This window comes from Cryptomeria japonica, chromosome 4 (genome assembly GCF_030272615.1).
Source record: "Cryptomeria japonica chromosome 4, Sugi_1.0, whole genome shotgun sequence".
NCBI lineage: Eukaryota > Viridiplantae > Streptophyta > Pinopsida > Cupressales > Cupressaceae > Cryptomeria > Cryptomeria japonica.
The window spans coordinates 688,549,566-688,576,756 of NC_081408.1; positions in this window are offsets into that span (position 1 = coordinate 688,549,566).

Here is a 27,191-nt window from a genome sequence, read left to right on the forward strand (position 1 = left end):
ACCACCAATAATCATCAATTCAACAATCAAAACAATCAAAATCAATCCCAAAAACCTCACAACAATGTCTCAATCCAAGGATGACCCCGATCAAATAACAGGACTCCAAGAGACTTCACTCCTCTGGCTGAGCCTATTGAAATGGTGTTTCAAAAACTTGTCCAAGCAAGTGTAGTGGTTTTTCCAATCACTCACCCGTTTGACCCCAATCAACCTAAACCAAGATGGTATAATGAAAATGAGTATTGTGAATACCATCGTATCAAGGGACATGATACACGAAAGTGTATGAAACTGAAGATCTACATACAAGATCTCATTGATAGAGGTGAGATTGAAGTAGCAAATGCAAAACCTGGTAATAACAATGACAAACTCAAAATGTACCAGGAACCCTTCCCGAAGCATGATAAAGGAAAAGGCTCATCATCTAATGCAATGGGTTATGACTACACTAATCACATAACCAGTTTTGATTTTTTAGTAGGTCACATTGAACTTGTAGACAATCATGTCAATGCCATAACCATCCAAGGAGTCAATCCTCCTTCTTCCCAAAGCAGACCAAATCCTGCTAGGCTAGTCATTCAAGGCGCCACGCCTTCCACCTCCCATTTCCAAAATGATTGCAATGTAACTACACATTGAGGTAAAGTCACCATCCAAGGATTCCCACCCCCACCAAACCCCCCACCCATGTCTTCCACCCGCCGATATGACCTCCTTGATCAACTTGGAAAGAGACCCGCGTAGTTCTCCATTTTGGAACTTCTCAAGACTTCCCCGGTCCATAAAGAAATTTTGGAGCAAGCCCTTCTCGAATCACGCGTTCCTGATAACATCAACACCACCCAATTCCAAGCCCTCATTGGAAACCTTGCTGCCTAGCAGCACATTATATTTAACTCCAAAGATGCTCCTGCAGATGAAGAGCATAACAAACCTTTGCACATCGAAGCTCTTATCCACAAGCACAAGGTCAAACGTATCCTAATAGATGGTGGATCTGGGCTTAATCTATGTACATACAAATTAATAAAACAATTGGGAATTTTTGAGCATCTAATAGACACATCAAGAAGGATCACAATAAAGGCATACGATGATGTGGAAAGAATTTCAAAGATTACCTCTTCAAGTGGGCCCCATTACGATTGAAACCTCTTGCCAAGTACTTGATCTTGATCTCCCCTACAAAATTCTCCTCGGGAGGCCTTGGATTCATTCCTTGCAGGCCGTACCCTCCATCTATCACCAATGCATCAAATTCCCCTATAATGGAAGAGAGATCACTATCAAAGGTGATCCCCAACCTTTTCAATATTGCAAACTATTAGAGGGGAAGCATCCATATCATTGCCCACTATATAGACCCTCGTCAATGCCTCCATCTAACACATCAAATGTTGCCTCCACATTATCCCAACCAGATAATCAAATCAAGATCTTGGACAATGGCTGTGGAGAATACAAATTGGATGACGTCTTATTAATAGACAACCTCTCTCTCTCTCCTAAGTCATTAGGCAAACCAAAAGAGCTCAAAAAGGACCCAAAACTAGTCATGTAATGCCAAAACACCACTTTCCAGCAATGGGGCCCACTTGATAACGAGAGCCTCGAAGAAGATATCTCTTCATGGCTATACCGGGAAGAGGATGATGATCCAACAAGAATATCCAAAAAAATGTACCCAAAAGCATTTTCCATAGTTGAAAAAATGGGTTACAAAGGACACGACTTGGGACCAAAGGAGAAAGGATGAAAAACACCCATAAATCCTATCTCCTACAGATACAACAGAGGCTTGGGGTACACCTTGGTGCCTAAGATTACTATTGCTGGTGCCCCTTCTAGTCCTTCTTTGGATATCGAAAGTGCTGACGAAGAGGAATTCCACGAAATGCCTTATGAATACAAGAAAGATATCTTCTTGGACGCTTACATCAATACCATCACCCCCGTAACCCTTCCCACTTCACATGAGCTACATCTTGTCCATCTTGAACTCATTGACTGGGGCCAATGAGACAAACCCACTTTAGATATATGCGTCGACGATAATGCTCTCATTGCTCTCATTGCTCTCATGATGGCGCAAAATCTGGAAGATTGTAATAGAATCGAGGGTATTCAACTATATGAAAAGGGATACTTTGGTAGTCAGGTCAATGCCCTTAGCCACAAAAAAGATAATAAAAGGAAAATACATGATTCCCTAGGTGAAAACCTCCCTGAGGCACCTTTGGATGAACAAAAAATAAAAACAAAGGGTGTATCCGAAAGTGAAAACCTGGAAAAGGAACTTAATGATGAGGGATTTGACCTCCCTACCCTTGGTTACCTTCCACAAGACAAATCAAATTTGCTGATAGAAGAAACAGACAATATCAACATGGGCACCGAAGTCATTCTGAAAAATGTGCTCATTGCCAAATCCCTCACAGAAATTGAGAAACAAGACTTCATCAACTTCCTTACAGAGGTAAAAATCAATTTTGCATGGTTCTATTCTGATATGCCAGGGTTGGATCCTGTCTTGGTGGTTCACAATCTCATCATTCGCCCAGACGCAAAACCTATAAAACTAAAAAATTGTGCAAAATGCACCCACATATTGCACTCCTGGTCAAGGCAGAACTCCAAAAGATGTTAGATATAGAATTTATCAAACCAATAGATTATGCTGAATGGGTCTCCAACATTGTACCTATCAGCAAACTTGTTGGGGGCATCCGCATTTGCATAGATTTTCGAGATCTAAATATAGCTTGTCCTAAAGATGATTTGCCGCTCCCAAACATAGATATGATTGTGGACCTTACAGCAGGACGTGAGATGTTGTGGCTTATGGATGGACTCTCTAGATACAACCAAATCAGGATTGCAGACGAGGATCAACATAAAACTGCACTCACAACACCATGGGGGACTTTCTATTATCAGGTCATGCCTTTTGGTCTCAAAAATGCTAGAGCTACATACCAACATGCCATAACAACAATTTTTCATGACCTCTTACACAAAATTATGGAGGACTATATGGATGATCTGCTAGGCAAATCTAAGACAAGACAAGAACACATTCCCATTCTAAAGCAGATTTTTGAAAGATTAGAAAAATACAAACTATGGTTGAATCCAAAAAAGTGTGTGTTTGGAGTCACATCGGGAAAACTATTAGGATTCATTGTTTCCCGCAGAGGCATCGAGGTTGATCCTGCAAAAGTAAAAGCAATCATGGAAATGCCTACACCAAAAACTCTCAGACAACTGTGCAGTCTCCAGGGAAAACTCCAATCTGTTAGATGTTTTATTTCACAACTAGCAGATAAGTGCCATCCATTTACACACCTCCTGTGCAAGGACACAAAATTCAAATGGGACGGCTTATGCCAAAAGGCCTTTGAGAAACTAAAAGAATATCTAGCATCACCTCCAGTATTGATGCCTCCTACTCCTGGAAAACCCCTTATTTTGTATATATGTGCTACTACAGTGGCATTGGGGGCATTATTGACATAGACAGATGACCAAGGGAAAGAACATGTTGTTTACTACATTAGTCGTACACTGGTAGGGTATGAACTCAATTATACCCCCATTGGAAGAGCATGCTTGGCATTGGTGTTTAGCACACAAAAACTCTGACACTATATGCTAAACAACAAAACAAAACTAATTGCTAAAATCAATCCACTTAAATATCTCTTGTCTAAAGATACTTTCACTAGCAGAACGGCTAAATGGGTCATGCTCTTAAGTGAGTTTGACATTGAATATGTGGACAAAAAAACAATCAAGGGACAAGTCATTGTAGATCAGTTGGCTGAAGCTCCACTTCCAGGTGACCATCCTCTTCTCATAGAATTACCAGATGAGTTCATTATGACTATTACCACATCCTCCACATGTCAATTGTATTTTGATGGCTCCTACACTCAAAATGGATCAGGGGTAGGAATATTAGTGGTCACACCTCAAGGAGATGGCATCCCAAAATCATACAAGATAGCCTTTGCATGTACCAACAACATAGCAGAATACGAGGCCCTCATCACAGGTTTATGCTTGGCTATCCACTAGAAAATAAAGGAATTACAAGTCTATGGGGATTCCCAGCTCGTCATAAAACAAGTCAATGATGAATACCAGAAAAAAGATGATAAACTCCTTCCCTACCATACCATGGTTGAAGATCTTAAGCAACATTTCACGGCAATCAAGTTTGATCAAATCCCATGAACAAACAATAGGGCTGCAGATGCAATGGCCACCATTGGCTCCCTCCTTCAAATGCCAGCACATAGTCAGAAGTGCGAGTTCTTGGTCAAGCAATTGTTAATACCGACATATGACCTACTAGAGTCTGAAATGGTGTGTGTTCTCGTTGGTCCCGAATCCCCTTGGTACTAAGAAACCTTCACTTTCCTCAAAGACAACACCATTCCCCCACACCTCATCAAAACCCAACAACAAACCTTCATCCGCCGATGTGCCCATTACACCATCCTTGCAGACACCTTGTTCAGAAGGCATTTTGATGGTTCCCTCCTAAGGTGTTTAGATAAACAAGAAGCAGAATGGGTATTACGCGAAGTACACGAGGGTATTTGTGGGACACACTCAAGTGGACTCACATTGGCTAAATTTTTTTTGAGAACATGATACTATTGGCCTAAAATGGAAGAAGATGCATACAACTATGTAAAGAAATGCATCCCTTGCCATTAGCATGGCGACAAGATTCATGCACCGTCACAAGAATTGCAGCCATTCATTACACCATGGCCCTTCTCGCAGTGGGGGCTCGATCTCATTGGGAAAATCCACCCTTCATCTTCCAACGGACATAAATTCATTATTATCGCCACCGAATGCTTCACCAAGTGGGTAGAGGCTATCCCTCTTACTTTCACCACCGACAAGAAAATATCCAAATTCATCCTGAACTACCTAATCTGCCGATATGGCATCCCAAAAGTTATCATCACAGATAATGGAAGACAATTTAAAAACCAGGATGTCAAAGAACTCTACCAAAAATTCAACATCCAACGCCGCTTCTCCACTCCATATTATCCCCAAGGCAATGGCCAAGCTGAGGCTTCTAATAAAACCCTAATAAAAATCCTCAAAAAGACAGTCAATGAAGCGGGCCATGATTGGCACCTCCAACGCCATCCTACATTGTGGGCCTACCGCACCTCCATCCGCACCCCGACAGGTGCCACTCCTTATTCCCTAGTCTTTGGCTTCGAAGCCATCCTTCCCCTTGAGATCGAGATCCCCTCTCTAAGGGTGTCACTGCAAAATATCTTACTAGATGAGGAATACAGAATTGCCCGCTTACAAGAGCTAGAATTGTTAGTGTAGGTTTTTTATTTTCCTTATGTTAGGGGGTATTTATTTTTCCTACACATATATTATTTAAGCTTGCTTAGGTTAATAGGAGTGGTTTGTATGAGGACACGTGGTGAAATATTTCAGCTACATGTGTGACTCTCCACCTCACATGGGTAGTTGAGTTACACACCCTCTTTTGGCTTGTTGTGCCACCTCTTATAACCATTATTTTGTCATTTCCTAAGTGGGTTATGGGGTAGCTGGGTTTCACACCCTCTTTTGGCCTTATGTGCCAACTTTCTCAAATCCTTTTTTGTCTTCATGTAAGGAGGTTATGCCACATGTTTTGGCATTTACCAAAAAGGTAAAACCTCCCACTTTTTATGGGGAATAGGAGTTAATGCACCCCTTGGATGTATATGCTTATATTTTTCTATATAATAAGCACTATACTGTCACCTTCACTAGTCAAGTTATTGAAGTGATAGCTTGGTGAGAGTCTTCTCCAAATTCTCCTCTTTGTCTCTATTTCTCTCTCATATTGAAATTATCTTCATTCAGCTATTTTGATCTTTGATCATCTGTTGTGTGAGGAGTTGCATGTGATCTACGACCGACATCAGATCTTGGCTTGATTCTCGCTTCTCGCAGAATCTCACAAGAATTGTTAGATGAAAGGCACCTCAAGGCCTTGAATCATCTCTAGGTATATCAAAACCGTCTGTGCATGAGTTATCATAAAAAAGTCAGAACCTGAGAATTCCAAGTTGGTGATCTTGTTCTCATGGAGAATCAGAAAAATCTACAGGAAAGAGAAAAGAAAGGCAAGTTCGAGCCTAATTGTCTTGGACCATATGTAATCATAGCGAAATATGGATCAGGAGCTTATCAGTTGGCTACTCCTGAAGGCGATCCTTTGAATGATCCAATGAATATCATGCACCTCAAAAGATTTTATGCTTAGTCCTCAGAAAGTCTTAAATTGTCAAAAAAATAAAAAAATGAGAAAAAGATCCTGAAAAAATCATCACTTTGGTGAAAAACTTGGCAAACAAGTGCCTTATGACACAAAAAAATTAAAAAAATTAGAAAAAGAAAGAAAAATAATTCATCCTTTAGTAAAAACCACTTGGTGATGCTATGGACAAGTACCCTGGTGAAAACCTTTGTGCAGGCGCTAAGGTAAATAACTGGATCCACTGTCTATCATGTTGATACTACAAATCATCCGCCATCTAGCCCACCCATGCGCAACCTTCTTTTCTGCCTCCCAATAAAACATGTGTATGATGATGAGTCTTCACCCGAGTCATGAATAAGGAATGTCCCATTAAAACTGAGCTTTTATATCTCTGTGTAAGTGTAAAGTGGAAAATCGCGATCGAACCCTAAGTGTTCCCCCCACCACTCCAAGGAGAGAGAAAGGAGGTCACTAGGGTTGACGGTTTTCACTTAGGAGAGACTTTACAATCAAAAGAGGGGTTAAAACCCACAAGATCTAATCCCACACAATGCAAGATTGGATTCTAAATGAGTTTCAAGGGTTATGACAGCAAGGCTACCCTCTTTTGTAAAGAATGTAGATAGAAGGATTGAGCTAGGAATGCATGTAAAGTGAGAAAGATTCACTTATAAACAGAGATAGGAATATAGGATAAAGCTGCGGACCTGGAATTAGCAGTAAAATGTCGAGACGACACTATCCTGAAAATTTGAGCGAAAGTTGACGGCACGATGGCGCCCGGCGTGCACACGGTCCTCCGAAAAATCCGCGAAATGAAGGGGGATCTATTCATCTCTGCACAAGGATTCCAGATCTTCAATTACAGCCGCGTACCTGCAACCTACACATAGAAAAAAGAGGATGATTGGGGGGTTAGGGATTAGGGGTTTTCCCTTAGGTCAAACCCCGGTTTTGGAATTAACCAAATGAGAATGCTGTAAATGTAAATGATTGTAATGTAAACAAGTACTAATACCTTGTTGTAAGAATGTTTGTATTCTTACATGCGAAGGTGTAAATGTTGTTGTATGTGGTATGTGATCTCCTCTTCAATGGTTGAATCCTTGTCTTGAATGCAACACTTAGCCTTGAATGGAGACTTAGAATGATCAATTGCTTGAAGGAATGCTTGAATGCTTGAATGTTTGAATGCTTGAATGTCACTTCCGCATCTTGTACACATATGTCCTCCCCTCCTCCAAATGGGAGAGGAAATGTAGTTTATATACTTGCCAATTAGGGTTGAAAGACTGATTTTTCCGACCTTGGGCCGACATAGCAACCTTATTTTCCAATTTGCAAACTTAAAGACTTGAAGCCCCATAAGAGACCGGACCCAAAATAGGGCCAGGGACCAGGGCGCTGGGCGCCATGGTCCCACCTCCAGGGACAATAGGGTGCAAGGAGGATCAGGCCAGGGTGCTGAAAAATGCAGTTTTTGATGTCATGAACAAGTTTCGGGGTCTCCATTTAGGTTCAGTGTTGCGTCGCCATCGTGAAGACCCAAATGCAGTCGAAATTGCAAGTGTCACAATTTTAGGACGCTACATTTATCCCCCACTTTAGCGGGAGTATAAGCGTACGCCCTTACTTCTGATAAAGTACAAGGAAACAATATTGAAAGACTTTCACCACGTCAAGGAGGCAAGACACACCAAGCCCCCAGTGGACTAAGGATCTTACGACTTCGATTGACAAAGTAAAAGGGAAGATCACGAGGGAGAACCATGACTGTCAGTAGTAAGGTTCCCTCACTATGAGTCATGCAAGAGAAATACCAAAAATTTTCAAGGCAAAGCTAAGTTCGCCAAGAAATTTTCAAGTATCCTGAAGGGACAGACGGGGGTATGCCCCCCTACATTAAAGCGATCACACATGCCTCAATGGGGGTGATTGCTTTAAGGTAGTGATACACATAAGAAATGAGAAGGGAAAGGAGCACGTTATCACAAAGATTTAGCCCCCAAGTGTGAGATAAACCCACGGATAATAGACACAAAACACAAAGCACAAGGTGACTTCACTTTCCTTGGGGTCAGTATGTTGTATGATAATTCATGTATATCATATGTATGTATGCATAATTGTTCTTCATTCCCCAATCAAGGAAGGTCACCTAGAAGAAGGGAACACATGTGTCTTTTGAGTCAACATGAGAGAGACCAAAAAAGATCTCAATGCTTTGCATCGTCCTCAAGTAGACAACACTAAGGACAACAAATAGACAAATGAGAATAACACATAGAAGAAGTAACAAAAGAAAGAGAGGAGGAGAGGATCTGCTATGCTAATGAAACTAGTCTAGCACGTCATCCACCCCCCGATCTTGTTGATCAATATTTCGGGAAGGCAGGGAACACGCTAGAGGAGGAACATCCAACACAGCAGATGGAGCTATCACAAGATCCAAACAAGGGCTATGTTTATGTTCCAAGCCATGTTGTTCTTGTCTAGGAGCTAGGATAAGTGCTTTAGAAAATTCGTTAGATAGATGGTTATCAACATCAACAAATTCATAGTCACTATCAGAAGCAAGAGAAGTAACATTTTCATCATGAATAACATTTTCATCTATATCATCATCAAGATTTATAAAAATAGGATCTTTAACTCGCACAGGATCAAAACCATCATGCATCTTATGTTTAGGAGATTTTGGCTCAATTTCTGGCTGAGGAGAAAATGGAATAATACTAGCTAAAGGTGTTTTTGGGGATTGCAAAGTTTGAGAAGCAGCTGCTTGAGCTCTAAGACGACGCTTTCATCGGCGTTCATGCGCAAAATGATTTCATCTAGTCTTAGTAGGAAGTGGAGAAGATTGAGGAGGAGGAACATTCTCATCCTTATCACTTGGGTGTTTGGGTTGTGGTCTCTTAGGCTGGATAATAGGAGAAGAGGAAGGTCTCTTCTCTCCATAAGAGGAAGGAGGAGGAACTGCTCCGTATAAAGGAGGAATATTTGGTTTAGGAAGGAGACCAAGTCCATCATGATGAGGAGGTATAGGCCTACTTTTAGAAAGTTTATTAGACATAGACATAGTCACATCCATAGGAATGGGTTGGGAATCTTCTTGAGGAAAGACATTAGTTTTATCTTTCAAAGGAAGAACTTCCTTCTCAAGAACGACAGGAATATCAAGTTTGGGTGTTCTAGGCTCACTTAGAGATAGGATCATATCTGTTTTCCACTTTTGATAAGATTTGAAAAGATGATCACTTCGCAGAGGAAGAGATTGGAATTGTTTAGGCCAAAAATAATCAATAGGAACACTAGAAGTTCTTTCAGCTGGTTTAAAGAGACTATGATTGACAGTAACAACTTCACCATTATGGGGAAATTTCAAACATTTATGAATAGGAGAAGCAATGGCTTTCATGGAAGATAGCCAAGGATAGCCTAGCTTCACACGAAATTGTTCAGATGAAGGAATAATAGCAAAGTTCACATCAAGGGATTTGTTATGGACCTCAATAGGTAATGTAATAGAACCAATTGCAGGAGAAGAAAATGCATCAAATAATTTCACAATCACATCTATTTTGTCATAGATCACTTGATTCAATTGTAAAGTAAAGAGAAATTCTTCAGTAATAACATTAACCATGCAAGAAGAATCAATAAGCACTCCACAGCAAGGTGTATTCTTGACTTTTGCAACTATATATAAAGGACCATCAGGTGCCCTGATAGTTTCACTAGAATCAAATGTGATGGAAGGTTCTTTAGGGTTTTCTTACTGCTCTACAAAGTTAATCACATTCGGAGTCATAGACACAAGACCATCAGATGAGAAAGAGGAATCATTAGCCTCAATCGCATTAGAGGTATGAGAAGGTAATGGATCAGTAAAAATATTAAGATTTTGGTTAGGAGGAGCTACAGATGTATTGCCTTTATCATTCACTCCTGAAACATATATAGTATTATTATCAATCAGATCTTGAATTTTACCCTTTAAAGCAAAACATTTTTCAGTATCATGCCCAGGTTGACGATGAAATTGACAAAAAGATTTGTTATCAAAATAGGGTGAATTAATCTTTGTAGGATCTATTTGCTTTATAGGAGGGAGAGTAAGCACATTTTGTTCCAATAACTTATTCATAATACTATGCAATGATTCATTCAAAGGAGTAAACTTTCTTTCTTTCTTGAAAAACTTAGAAATAGGAGGCACACCTAATGCTGCATTCACATTGTTGTTGATGATGTTTTCATTGAATTTAATGGACTCTTATCACTCGGAGCCATAGGATTTGCTTGTTCCATTTGACTCACAGTCAGTTGATAATTGTGATGAGTTGCACACAACTATTGGAAAGAAGTAAACTCAGAAAACAGAAGTTTTTCTCTAATATCTTTTTGTAAATTAGAAATAAAGATTCTTTGAATATCATTGTCAGGCACTGGAAAAGAGATTTGAGCATACAAATGCTTATATCTACCAATGCAATCAGTCACTTTTTCTTTAACACCTTGTTTACAATGCATTAAATCAATCAAAGTAACTTTAGGACTTATATTGTTTTGAAATAGTTGAATAAAAGCATTTGCAAGTTGTTCGAAAGAAGTAATAGAATAAGAAGGCAATGAGCAATACCATTGTAAGGCTTTATCTCTTAATGTCCTAGTAAACAGTTTTGCAAGCAACCTTTGGTCATAAGCAAAATTGGTACATATTGTTTGAAAAGTCTTAACATGTGTTAGAGGATCACCTTTACCATTATAAAGCTCCAAATGCGGGATTTCAACATGCTTAGGAGGAATAGCTCGAACAATGTCAAGAGAAAGTGGGCTCGCAACATCAAATGTGGGCACACTAAACTTAGATTGATTCATAGAGGCAATTTGTTGCTATAAAGAAGAGACAGTTTGTGCAAGATTATTAATGGTCACTTCAGTCAAAGAGTTCATATTAGACGTGTTAGATTGAGATGGAGGTATTATGTTATTGAAAGAAGGTATTGATTGAGAGTAAGGTGGCGGGACACTATGATAGTTAGTCATAGGAGATGACTAGAAAGGAGGAACACTACAAGGAGGAATGGAATGGTTAAATGAATTTCCCCCTTGCGCCAGGTTCATTTGTGGAGATGTAATAGGGACACTTATTGAAGGAATGAATGAAGAAGTCTAATTGAATGAAGGAAGAGGGTTAATTGAAGAAGGAGGATTGCCCCCATGACTGGTGATCATAGGCGGAATGTCTTGTATTGAAGTAGTCATTATGTTTGATGTAAAAGTAGGTATACTAGCAATAGAAGTTGTCAAAGGAATAGAATGATTGACTTGAGTGGGAGGTTGTGTATAACCTAAAGTTTCGGCACAACTCTTCATAGGCATCACATTCGAATCCACAATGTGTGCAATACCACGCAAAATATCAATTCCATTCTTATCACTTTGAACCATACATTTTAGACCCTCAATTAATGAAAGAGTTTGACTATCAGGATACTCTTGAGACATCCATTGCTGAAAATCATCAAATTGGTTATCCAATTTCGAAAGTTGTTCTACAGAAACCTCATGGAGAGCTTCTTCATCATTAGGAGGATTAGAGTAATTACCCATGTCCTCGTTAAAAAGGCTATTCAAATTAGGTTCCATCTCCTCAGTAATTAAACCTTGGAAAGACTTAATTCTAAGGCTTCGTCTAACGGGAATAGTGTAAGTAGGGCTTATTGTTGTAAAACTCATGCACTAGAGAGAGAGAGAAGATTTTGAATTTAGAGGTAGCAAATTTCAATAAAATCAGCCAATCTCCTAGATTTAGGCTATTAAATACAATCACGACAATCTCCCAAAATTTTGGAAAAAATGTCAGGGACCGTGGCGAACGGAGTGCACACGGTCCTCCAACTTTTTTTGAAATTTTCAGGGATGAAAGTTATGATGATTTTAAAGCCAATCTGAAAAAATTGAGTGATTTTATGATCTGTAGATAGGCCAAATTAAAGTTGCAATCTCAAAATTGAACCCTACCAAGATTGTTGGAAAATGCAAAATTTGAATTTTGAAAAAGAGAGGGAAACTGAAATTTTGAATTTTATGATTTTAGAGGGAATACTAAGAGCAATGCAAGCTTTGAAATTTAAAAGTTGACTCAATTTCACGCAAAATTCAATTTTGAAAGTGGAAATCAAAGTTGGTGTAATTAAACACTTAATTTCAAAAGTCACAAATTGCAAGAATTTAAATAAAGCACTGAAATTTCAAATGAATGCCGACACACTTTTCAGATTTAGGACAGTAAGAACACAATTTTGCCACAAAATTTCAATTTCAACAATTTTTGAATGATTAGGAGCCTTAATCCAAGCAATCACTAGACCAACTTTGACTTTAATTTTGAAAGTGTTAGAATTGATAAAATTAGCCAAGATTCTGGATTTTAGCAGAAAAATACAATAAGATCTAACTCCCGAAATTTCAGAAAAAATGTCGGGGACGATGGTGCTCGGGGTGCACATGGTCCTCGCAACTTTTTTCCAAATTTTTAGGGATGAAAGATATTATGATTTTGTTGCGGAATCCAAAGTTACAGCTGATTTGGAGATGTCTTGATCAGTGAGATTATCAGTCAAAGGTTGAACAAAGAGGGTTTTAAAAATTAGGGTTTTGACACTTAACCACTTAATTTTCAGAATTAAAGTACAAATTTGAATTGATAGTTTACAATAGAAGGGTAGATCTGAAACAAGCATTAATAATTAAACATTTCACAAGCTCAATTACTAAAAAGAAAATTTAGGGTTTTTATGCAATTAACCTCTAAAATTTGCAAAAGATCAAACATGGAAATGTAATCAAGGCATCCAATTTTCAGATCTAACCATGAATAACCAGAAAGGATGTTCACGTCAGGTTCACCAAAATGTAAAGCGGAAAATCATGATCGAACCCTAAGTGTTCCCCCAACCACTCCAAGGAGAGAGAAAGGAGGTCACTAGGGTTGACAGTTTTCACTTAGGATAGACTTTACATTCAAAAGAGGGGTTAAAACCCACAAGATCCAATCCCACACAATGCAAGATTGGATTCTAAATGAGTTTCAAGGGTTATGACAACAAGGCTACCCTCTTTTGTAAAGAATGTAGATAGAAGGATTGAGCTAGGAATGCATGTAAAGTGAGAAAGATTCACTTATAAACAGAGATAGGAATATAGGATGAAGCTGTGGACCTGGAATTAGTAGTAAAATGTCAAGATGATGTTGTCTTGCAAATTTGAGTGAAAGTTGACGGGACGATGGCGCCCGACGTGCACAAGGTCCTCCGAAAAATCCGCGAAACGAAGGGGGATTTGTTCATCTCTGCACAAGGATTCCAGATCTTCAATTATAGCCACGTACCTGCAACCTACACATAGAAAAGAGAGGACAATTGGGGGGTTAGGGATTAGGGGTTTGCCCTTAGGTCAAACCCCAGTTTTGGAATTAACAAAGAAATGAGAATGCTGTAAATGTAAATGATTGTAATGTAAACAAGTACTAATATCTTGTTGTAAGAATGTTTGTATTCTTACATGCGAAGGTGTAAATGTTGTTGTATATTGTATGTTGTATGTGGTATGTGATCTCCTCTTCAATGGTTGAATCCTTGTCTTGAATGCAACACTTAGCCTTGAATGGAGACTTAGAATGATCAATTGCTTGAAGGAATGCTTGAATGCTTGAATGCTTGAATGTTTGAATGCTTGAATGTCGCTTCCGCATCTTGTACGCATATGTCCTCCCCTCCTCCAAATGGGAGAGGAAATGTAGTTTATATACTTGCTAATTAGGGTTGAAAGACTGATTTTTCCGACCTTGGGCTGACATAGCAACCTTATTTTCCAATTTGCAAACTTAAAGACCTGAAGCCCCATAAGAGACCGGGCCCAAAATAGGGCCAGGGACTAGGGCGCTGGGCACCATGGTCCCACCTCCAGGGATAGCAGGGTGCAAGGAGGATCAGGGCAGGGTGCTGAAAAATGCAGTTTTTGATGTCATGAACAAGTTTCAGGGTCTCCATTCAGGTTCAGTGTTGCGTCGCCGTCGTGGAGACCCAAATGCAGTTGAAATTGCAAGTGTCGTAATTTTAGGATGCTATAGTAAGCTTCAAGAAGTCTTGAGAAAATCCCAAGTCCACAGGTCACTCTCCAAAACTATTAAATCGCTTGCATAATCCAAAAGCTCACTTTGCCCTATGGATGACTCCTTCCCTTGCCTGGCAACCTAATCCTCCATCCTAGTTCTATTCTTGGCAAGAGGTATCATTTGGTCACAAGGAACACTAGTACATTTGGGTCAAAATTTCGACGGTAAATCGTCGGAATTCTAACACAATTTCATCGCACTACCGACAAAAAAAGCCGTCAAAAACTTTGCGTCGGAAGTTCCAACTATCCTTGTGGTCGTCGCAATTCCGACATCACCTCCAACCTTTCCGACGGCCGCCATGGATGCTCATACCCTGAAAGAATACCGTCGCGATCTTGGCCTATCATCGGAATTTCGACTCCAAAGGGTAAAATTCCGACAGAGGAGTGCCATCGGATGCACAACATCCTCGTCAGAACTCTCCTGGAGGCCGTCATATTCCGACGCCAAAGGGTAAAATTCTGATAGAGGAGTGCCATCGGATGCACAGCATCCTCGTCAGAACTCTCCTGGAGGCCGTCGACGGCCTCCAAGAGAGTTCTGACGAGGATGCTGTGCATCCAACGGCACTCCTCTATCGAAATTTTACCCTTTAGAGTCGGAATTCTGACGATAGGCCGATTTTTTGAAATTTTTTTTTTAATAGAAAAAGATTGACATTGGTATCTCTCTTCTATCTCTCTTCTCTATCCCTCTCTACTATCTCTCTTCTCTCTCCCCTCTCTAGGTCTCTTTCTCCATCCCTCTCTTCTTCTCTCCCTCTCTACTTCTCTTTCTCTACCCTCTCCAGGTCATTATCTCTTCCTCTCACCCTCTCTCTCTCTCACCTCTATAGGTCTCACCTTCCATTCCTCCATCATTACCCATGTTGTCAAGTTGCAAGATATTTCCCAAAGTACTTGGTTGCTAGGGTTGATTTGCTTAAGTGTTGCAGTCAGAGTTAGATGAGACCTGCATGATTAAACTATATTAAGTGATCAAGTCACCAAGATCTCAATTGTAAACATGACTAGGTTCTAGGGTTTTAGGGTAGCATAGGTCAAGATTGAGGTATGGTGGTCAAGAATTATGTTCCAATGACAAAAGACATCCAAATGATGAAGAATGAAGGTGATGAACTCATAGAAGTTTGGAGGAGATAATTTGACTGAGTTAAAATTTTGTTTAAGTCATGGTCATGATACTAGCTTGCTCATCAAGAGAAATTTGTGCAAATGAACCCTAGAAATGTGCCCATGATAGAGAAGCAAGAATTCCAGTAAAACCTAAGGCAATGCTAGTAAGGGGTCAAAATTAAAGAATTAGGGTACAAAAAACAAAAATTGGCTAAGTCAAGATGTTGCTCAAGGATGACCTAAATCATGGAGTGTAAATCAATCATGAAACATGAGAATGGATAGGTCTTGACCCAAGCAACGTAAGTCCCCCTTGTGATTCTAGCAGATATCACATCACAATCATTGAGTCTATCTACAATATAAAGTCAATACCTAACTATTGGAACCTTGGAGTCATCCCATTTGATCACGTAGTTTAGGACTTGGGAGGATTTTGTTCAAGAGAGGATAGAATACTTAGTATTTTATTTTGTGTTGCATAGTGCATAAAAAACATATCAACATAAACCATTGAAAGGTTTGTTTAAAGCCTTCAAATCACAATCTCTACGAAAAGCTATCAAGAGTGCCTGGAATTTGGAAACTTTAGTATCCAAGAACATAATTCATAAGGCACCACTTTTAGAGCAACCAAAGAAGCCTATCAATGTAATATTTTATTTACCTTGGATATGTTTTATCCTAAGTGTGATATTCCACTATTAAAAAGCTTAATTAGGTAATATTTTTACTTAGGTAGAATAAGATAATGAGTTGCACATTCTCCTTCTTTGATTGAGATTCTACTTTTTCCTTGTCACAAATTTGGAAACTTGGATAAGCAATTTCTTTTTTTGGTTTTCTACCTCTTCATGATCCTCATGGATTTGGAATCTTGGAAGCTATATATTGTATGTTTTTCCTCGATTAACATATCAAATGAAACTATTGTGAGCTTTCATATCTTAACATACAAAGGGCTTAAGTTTGGGGATGACAGGGGGATGACGAAGGGGGCGGGGTGGGATGCAAATATATATACAACATAAAAAATTAATTATAAAAGGATGTGTATAGAATAAGTATAACAACTGTAAATAAAACTTTGCCACACTATGTAAATTTTACAATAAACATTAAAAATATGTCAATGATTGCATTGAAATTTGAACATTAACAATGGTGGTAGAGTTTTGGAACTTTGGGAACAAACTAAGAATAAGTATAAGAATTGCAGATGAAACTTTGGCATACTAAGTGTTTAAACTAGTCAACATAAAAAAAATGGAAATGATTGCATTAACAATAAGAATGGTGGGTATAGGCTTGGGGTCAATGGGTAGAGCCCCTTGTGGGGGGTTTGGGGCAAAGCCCCCATCAAGGTTAGGGGGCATTGCCAAACCTTTAATACAGATGACATTTTCACAATAATTTCACCATTTTTGTTTAGAATTGGAGTTTCTAATTGGGGGCCATGGGAGACTCATAGGCATCCTCAAGATGGTCAAGAGACTCCTTGGAGTCCCTAGGACATCCCTAAGTGGTGCGGCAAGGGGATGTTTCCCCTAAGTATTGCATCCTGAAAAAATAGGGATTTTGGAGGGGGGGAAAGGGGTCCCCATGTTTCAATGGTTTCAAAAGATTCTAAGTTTTTTTTTATCTTGTCATAAAAAAATATACTCCTATTGCATCCTTGGATGATTTGAAAATTGAAAACAATTTGACAAGAAAAAACTAACTTCTAAAGTTTAGACTTAGTTTTCTTTTTGTATCCAAGTCACTACAACATTTCAATGATCAAAGTAGCTTTTTTTTGGTGGTTTCAAAGCATCCAAAAGGCTTGATAAATTCAATATTATCTTTCATTCCACCAAAATTGGAGATCAAGAAGCATGCTCACAAACAAGGATTTGTTTGTAACTTAAGGCAATCAACTAGTTTTTGGGGCATTTTCAGGTCTAAAGAACCTACCATCATGTCAAAAAGGCCCATAAGACCCCATTTTCATCTAAAACTTGTCTCTTTTGGTCATAGAAGCATTTAAGGAAAAAATAAATCACACAACCAATGATATTCCTATACCATACATATTTGAGTTAAAATATAAATAAAAAATTGACAAGGTTTGGAGACCATTGAACAATTTGGGAGATTGCTAATGCATACACTCAATTTATAAAGTCTCAATTTGATGTACTTAATCTTCGAGATGCCTATACAAAAGCATTTTGTAATTGCGAACTAAGATAAATTTCCATTTTTGGTAGTTTTCATCATGGATTATGGTATTAAATTTTGACATTCTATTGTTAAGATAAACTCAGAGAACCATTTGTACTCGAAACAAGGGATAGTGAAAAATTACATTATGTAGGATCTCCTACCCTATCTCATTGAATTCATTCCTACACCAAGTGACTATGAACAAAAGCGTAGGTATTTAACAACAAGGACATGGTCCATGGACTAGTGATCCTCCTCTTGATACTCCATCTACAAATGAGAACATCTCTTATACATGTTGCTACTTCAGAATTAAAAGTTGCTTCTTCTAGAACTTTCCATGATTCTTTGCAATAGGATTATATGTCTTCTAGATTCACCCCACTAGGACACATTCCTATCAAGCATCTTTACTTTTTTGAAAAGTAGACCACATTTTAGATCTAGATGACACCATAATGACTTTGAAGTGTGGCCACTTTTCCTCTATGTCCATAAATGCTGAACCATCCACAGGCATTCGAATAATGTCATCTCAACTTCTATTGCATGCATGGTAATCCATAAATTGTGCCAAGCTAGTGCACCCGAATAATCATTGCATACGTGGATTAATGGGAATATAACGAAGAACCTTGCGAGGCACCTTTTTTGTTATTTGATCTGTTCGATATCTACTGATATGACATTCAGGGCATTTTGTTCCAAATTCATGTTGTTTATGATATATAATATGATCATTCGAACAAGCATCTATTGTTTGATACTCCATTCCAATATCTTTCATAATGGCAGATAATTCTCGGTATGAGCGAGGTAGAATATTTGATGGTGGTAAGAAAAACTCACCTATCAATCTACAGCCAAAAAAAAAAGTTTGACATGTTAATATAAAGAATATTAATGGTACATGATTCACCATTTATTAACTATAATGACATTTATGACACACCTTAAGATACGTGAGATTGTTATGTTGGATAAACGATTCATAACCTTCAATTTCACCAACAACAATACATTAGAGAGAAGAGTTGTTTGGGAGCCTTTGTAAAGGGGCTCATATGCCTTCTCAAGAAGAGGTAAATCATGACCATCAAGGTCATCCTGATCATCATGATCAGCTGTGCCAGTACTAAATGTGTCATGGATCAATGTATTTGTACCATCATCTTCAATTGTGTTTTCTAGTGCATGATCCTCATCTTCCATGGGATCGTTATCTTCAGCTTCGATATTCACACCTCCATGTTCCTCCACTTCAAAAACCATATTCTTCGGGTTGTGTTGGTCCATATCATGTGCCCTAGGGTGCTCGACCTGTATAAAAATGATCAACATAAATAAACCATGATCATGATCTCATTATCAAGTGATTTCTTATGTATATAAATTGCTAAAACGATATAATGAACAACTTACTAGTGGATGATAATCAAGTCCCCCTTCAATGTGACCATGCTGCCTACAATGTTTCTTAGCTGTTTTGATTAGAAGTCTTGTAGTCTTTAAGCCCTTACAAATTTTGCAGGGACAATAACATTTCCCATCACGTTTTCTTTTCAAGTTAGACCATAATCTAGGAATTGTCTCCTTATTTTGTTCTTCGCTGTTATTATCTGACATGGTCTTTCTTCATAGGCAAAAAAATCAGGCTATGGAAACTTTAGTGCAAAAGCTTCACAAAAATTGCAAATAGAACCAAAACCATTTAACTCTTCTTTTTCATCTTAAAACATTGAACTTAATAGAGAACGTATTTAATGTAGCTGATTGTGTGAATTTCTGAGCATTGTTTCTGCAAATTCTTACTAAAAGTTTGCCTGTTGCAGACTTTCTGAGAGACATTTTTGAGTATTCTAAGCCTTGGTTCTTGTATTTTCACTGGTGATAAGTTGGAAACTTTATGGCAGACCTGTAGCCAATTGATCTAATTTTGACAAGTTATACACCAAGCAAACAGGCATCTAGAACTAGCATTGTTTGCAAGTCACCCCTACCCTATGCCATGGGTATATGACTACCCAGAACTCCAGTTTAAGCATCAATCCTAGAAATGATCAGTATATGACTACCCAGAACTCCAATTTAAGCATTAAGTTACATCATTATTGACCTTACTTTGGGATGCTATGTATGAGATTGGAACCATTTGTAAGGTGTGATCAATGTGCTATCATAAATACAAAGCCAAAACTAGTTTGATGAGATCATGATCCCACTAATACTATTTTGCCTTGTTAATTTTGCACCCACAAAAATGATAGAACCAGATATAATATGCCATCAATGCCCATATACCGACAATGCTCAAGATGAGCCACTTAGAGGTAGAGTTTAACCACTTTCCATATAGGTAGATTATCTCTAACCTCATTTTCCCTATAGGTAACTGATTAGGTTCATTTTAGAGTCTTATTTCCAAATATGTACCTCTATGTTAGCTTTTTGCTTTATTATTTGCCTGTTTATGCTTAATCTTGTCAATTTTGCATAATTTTACTTAGTTCTTGCATCTTCAATGAAATTATATCTAATCATATCCAATCACATCAAAATGGAACAATTAATCATATTGCTGGTCTCTCCTAGAGGAATTAAATTGAATCAAATTGACTATTCCGCAATAAAATGTTTTGAAATGGTGAATGTATAAGTTTGTAGTTTACTTTCCTAGACTAGGACCCCATTTCATCAACATTTCACTATGAAAGCATACATATTTTTTTCTTGAAGAGAACATCTTACAGATTATGCTTCAATGTACAACACATTTTCATAATCAATCATTCGACTTCACATGGATAAAAGAATTCACATATTCTAAATCATGATCTGATGATGTGAACAACTCATATGCAACTATATGGCATGCAAAGCATTTATTTTAACATACACTTATTCATCCACATTGCAGGGATAACAATACAAGGATCACATATTGGTCTAAGAGGATGCCATGGTCTCACAAAGTAACCAAGAACCATATGAAATGATGGTCTTGAATCCACACACAACTAGGGAGGATCCATACGATTATGTATGACTTCCCCCTTGTTTGTTTAATGGGATTAGCCTCCAAGACATAGTTGTCAATAATCACTAAGAGTGTACAAGTGGATTGTAGCTACCCATACAACAAACACTTACCCCTATCCTCAAATTTTCCCAATGTTTGATTCCTTATATACACTCATCCAAGGTTATCTACGTCGATCTTTGTGAGGAATCACATCAGAACAAAGAAGGCAACATTTAAAAATATCAAGAGTTTCACTAAACTACCAAAGATCATAAATATTGAAAGAAAGAAAAAATAGTACCAATAATAAGTCATTATGTGTTCAATTCCAATAGCAAATCAAACATAGCCACAATAACTACACAATAGAGAAAACTCACAATAGTGATTAAACTAATTCAAACAAGATAAAACAAAATTGTTGGCCCATGCAACAAAGATGAGAGATCATCAATAATTGAAGGAAACATCACAATCCTTAAAAGTGCACATTACATAACTATACGACTAGAAATTGTGGCTAAATAGACTGAAGATTCATCATGAGTCCAATAATAGTCCCTCATATGTGCATTTGTGGCATGAACACAAAAACTCCCACGTGGCATGGCCATGTACCTAATGCAGAAGACATGCCTAGGCTACATGCCCAAAAAACATGACTATAATAATAGTCCCTCATGCATGCATTTGTGGCCTGCACACTACAAATCCTAACATATCATGGCAATACACCTCATAGAGAAGACACACCTAGGGCCACATTGCACATAGCAACGTGCCTCACAAAGAAGACATGCATAGGGCACATGCCACATAGCAATGTGTCTTATGGAAAAATGTGCATGCATGTCACACACCAAAGCTATATGTATACATCATGAGGCACATTCATATGTTATCAAACACAACCTATTGTATCTAACATGAGTTCCTCTCTACATGTGTGCAAATCTTCCAACACTAATCGCCACTAAGAAGGAATAATATAAAATGCATCTTCAAATATTTGTGTGTGTGTGGAATTGTGTCTTTGAACCCAAATTGCTACCATCAACAACATGTAACCATCACCTACACTATATCAAAACATAAGTATGGTGTGACATCATATCTATTTGGATAATGTCAAAACACATGCAAACATGAAAATCATCATAGCATGACAAAAATCAATCTCCACATGTTGGAACAAAGATATAAATAAGATAATAGGGTAAGAGGAAACTTGTACCAAGAACCACATACCAACTATCGGCAATGCCATCAAGATAAATGTAGGATAGGATACCACTATGAGCCATCCAATGGTCCATTCTATGAGGAGAACTAGGGGATACTATCTTTGAAAGGTGTGGTCAATAGAGATAATCCCTACTAATGCCACAATATGTCACCATAGCTTCTTGAGTTTTCCATTCTTCTACTTAACACCACATTTATTGAGTTCCTCAACATCAAGGTTGGTTCTTAATAGGATGCACAAATATGTAAAAACACAAGCATGGTTTCATCATACTTGTACAACAATACAAATTCATTTTTCTAGTTAATTACTTAGTGTAAAAATAACTCCATTACATAACATAGGGCGATAATCACCATAAGTTTTCAAATAAACTGCCCAAACATCAATTGGAGTTACCCTTTCTAAGGTACAAACATAATTTATTTATAACTTCAAAATTAAAATAATCACAATACATCCAAATAAGTTCAATAGTGCATGGAAATAGACAACATGATCCATAATTAAACTCATAAATTACCCTAATTGGATATGCTAATAAAATGGTGTCTCAAATAATAGAGATTATGTTGGACCTATAATAGAGATCTGGACTTTGTTTCATCATACACAAGCATGGTTTCATCATACTTGTATCCAAATACACCATCCATAGATAGGTACTTAGTACCACAATCTCATGGGTACCCTTTTATCTGAATTTACCCTATATTTAGGTGAATCTACCCTTGTATCATTCCTTGATCTAGTATGTCATTCCACCAATCAATAATTTTTCCATATTCTTGGGAGAATACACTATCCCTTAGGTGAATATGCCATACCCTTAAGTGAATCCTCCTTGTCATCATCCTAAGTCCTCTTTTTGTTAAGTCTTATCCCTTCATCTTTAGGAAAATCCACCTATCCTTATGTGAATCTACTTTCTCTTAGGTGAATCTATTTCACATAAATCATTTATCTTATCCATCTTTCTTATGGAAATGGTGAATTTTTCCTATCCTTAGATGACTACACTCCCATTTAGGTGAATCTATCTAGTTTTAGTCTCCTTCCATTATTTTGTCCAAATTTGTATCCTCTAGTTTACATGAATCTACTTGTTCTTAGGAAAATCAACCCTATCATTCTAAGGAAAATTCACCTTGTCATCATCCTTAATCATCTACCTTTCAAGTGTATAGTCCATCCATCCTTGGGAGAATCTAACATATTATTGGGAAAATCCACTCCCTCTTAAGTGAATCCACCTTTTCCACCTTCTCATTAATCTATTATTTGTTCTAAGAAGGACACAAAAGTGGATAGAAAACAATAGAGGAGATAGTACTCAAACAAGTACTAAGGAATTGCATTAGTGACATGTCACAAATGTGAGTTATACATGTTCCAAATTGATTGATTCTCATGAAGGAACTAAGTTATCTACACTAAATAGCCACCCAAGAAACCCATTTTCTTTAGGCAAACTATCTTCTTAGTAGTAGCTTAATTCTTGAGACACTTGATTTAGATATGATCTTGTAAATGGTGTTAGAAAGAGTAATTAGTCACCAACCAACCACACTCTTCATTTGTATATTTAAGAATTAGTTTGGTCAAACCTTGATTGTAACAAGCATAATCAAATCCTCCATGATAAAGTTAACAACAAATATATTATTGCATAACCAAATCTTTGTGGTGGGTGTGTTCAACAAATATATTATTGTGTGAATTTCTTTTGTCCAAAATGTAGGAACTTGATCTACATATCCATGAAGGCATGATTAGGTCTCTATACAACACTGTTTTGTTGATGCATATATGTAGTGGTTAGTTGTTTTCTTTTAGTTGTGGATAAACCATTTTGAGTGAATTTCTCATTTACTTGATCATTTTGCATTTAGAGAACAACTAGATGACCATTCAACAAGGGGTTTAAACTCTTTGAACTTCACAAATGCTTGAGCTTTTCTTGTCAAGCAATGTACCCACATCTTAAAGACATCAAATTATGAAAGAAGATAGTCCCAAATCTGCAAATGACTGTCACAACATAGTGAATAAGGGAAATCCATAGATACATTAATGAGTAGCCCTAGATCAATACAAAGAGAGCACATGCATGCTAAGGGAGCATTGAACAAGCCTTTTTCAGGATAATATAATGGTAGTAAAAGAAATCAATAAAGAGCATAAGTTCATCAAGAACAATTCTTAGCCACAAAGATCTAAGGTAATCATAGAGGAGCTGATAATAAGTGAGTTCAAGAAGACACACTCAAGCCTTCATCACATTCCATAAAAAGAAAATCATTATTCCATATAATTGGAAGGAAATGATATATTGCAAAGATTACTATGAAGGTCTAAAATAGTAAAAGAGATGAGACTAATCTTTTATTTCTACTTACAATAGTGAATTGGTTGAGATATACTCATAGACAAAGTGAATGACATGTATGAGAACAACCTCAATAAAGGTAAAAAGGACAATAAATAGTAGTGATAGATGACAATGCATTGAATGTGCCAAGAAAAAGATAGTGGAAGCCATGGAGAAATCACTATCAAAACAAAGCCATTAAATAAAAATATGTTGGTGCAGCTTGAGAAGCACAGTAGAACAATGAAAAAAGAACACTACTTGGTCCTTGAAAAGCATGTAGTCGAAATGATTGAAAACCACAATGACAACATAGAGGGCATGAATGTTTGGATTATTTCCATTCTTAAGAATCTCATGATAGTCCATTATTAGGACAGGTGAAGTGCACTATGAAAGTGTCTTAAAAAGCTAATATAGCCATAAGTGATAGTGCCAATGCTTTGAGTTCAAATCCTCATGAAATATAGTCATGTTTATCTCAATGCAATGTTTGCTAGCATCCTCCCTGCATGTGCCAAAATAGGAGCTTTGGAACAAGGTATGGACATCCATCAAAGCATAATCTAAGGGGGTTTTTTGTCAAAAATTAGTTGCAAATGCTCCAATAACAAAAATTGCAAAATGGGGTAGCATACACACGGCATGTGAACTGTATGATGGAATACCTCAAAGAGATGTCATTTCATGGAATTTTAAGATCGCAGGATATGCACAAAATGGATTAATTCGCAAAAAAAAACTAGTTGCCCTTGATTGCGAAAAAAAATTAGTTGCCCTTCATTGAAAAACAAAGAGTTTCTTTGATTGCAAAAAAAACCTTACCTTGCTTGTGCAGAGATCGCTCCGGCAGGGGGAGTAGGGAGGCAAGACGGTCGCCGCTTGCTTTGGTTTGCTTTCAAAATGAAAATGCGTTGTGTTTTTTTTTTAATAAAATGCCCGAGGTCGTCGGAATTCCGACGAACACGGGCATTTTAAAAAAAAAAAATCAAATTTTCACACAATGCTCCTTGTCCATCAGAAACCTCCGTCGGAATTTGACCCCAAATGTATTAGTGTAAGAGACTTGTTAGATTTTGTTAGATCTTTTCATATAGACTTGCATCTTTTGCCCTACGACAGCCACTATTTATGACTGCCTGGTTTCTTTCATATCCAAGTACATTATGATAGATGCATACTAGGGCATATTTCATAGTATGGCATGTTTTGGATCCCTCTTGTATGAACCGGCAACCTGGTACTAGTGTTTATCAACACTTACCTTCCCGTGTACAAGAGGTATTGGTGTGTTTGAGGGTTTCCTTGCACACACCCACAACTTTGTATTAGTGTTTCTTAACACTTGCATTGTTGTGTGCAAGAAATTCCCGTTTGTCTACAGAGTTAGGCCACGCCCTGGGTTTCTCATGGCACCCTGATTTCTATAATCAGTGGTGCAAGTCACTCAGGGCAACATCAAACTAGGTTGGCTCTCCACATTTGTTGTGCACAAAATCTTACCATCATTCCATCAAATCCTAAACTCAATAATCCCATGGAGTTCTCAATTGCCCCCATTTTCCTCCGCGGTCTCGCATCTCTTATTCTTATTTCCAAATACCTCATGACTGCTTCATATTTCTTCCTCATTTATCCCTTCCACACTATTTTTTCTTCCTCTATTTTTAAATTCCTCACATAATTAATTCTGATTCAGATTCATGTCTTATACAGGATGTATCCTTCCTGAAACCAGACGCTCTGATCATGTCTTATACAGGATGAATCCTTCCTGAAACTAGACGCATTGATCATCTTTATCTTATACAGGATGAATCCTTCCTGAAACTAGATGTTGTGATCAATCATGTCTTATACAGGATGTATCCTTCCTCACACTAGATGCTCTGATCATGTCTTATACAGGATGAATCCTTCCTGAAACCAAATGCATTGATCATCTTTGTCTTATATAGAATGAATCCTTCCTGAAACCAAATGTTGTGATCAATCATGTTTTATACAGGATGTATCCTTCTTGAAACCAGATGCTCTGATCATGTCTTATACAGGATGAATCCTTCCTGAAACCAGACACTCCGATCATGTCCTATACAGGATGAATCCTTCCTGAAACCAGATGTTGTGATCAATCATGTCTTATATAGGATGAATCCTTCCTGAAACTAGACGCTTTGATCATCATGTCTTATACAGGATGAATACTTCCTGAAACCAGACGTTGTGATCAATCATGTCTTATATAGGATGAATCTTTCCTGAAACCAGATTGAATCTAGATCTTATCAATCAAATCAAATCTAATCTATCGGGATATCAATCTCGCAAAACTCCAAAGATCAATTACCTCAATTGATCTCCCAAGGGGGCATCACCATACCATAATCTATCAATCAAGAGCTGGGGCATCCTATCAAACTAATATCGGCATCAAAACAAGATTATTCTTTGAATCAATGCGTCATCACACCTCACTTCAAAGAGAGGCAAAATGTAGACACTTAAAAATAATTATTTTAATTATTTTTAATTCCTCACATAATTAATTAATTAATTATGTTAATTCAAATTCTCCTCAATACTAATTAAATATAATTAATATTGTCACTATAGCATGTGATTGATTTATTTAATAAATCAACCCCTTTCTTTATTCTTCTAAAAAAATTAAATCCTCACAAATCTTCCTCTTAGCTAATTAATTTCAATTAATTAGTTAACCTACATGATTCCTACA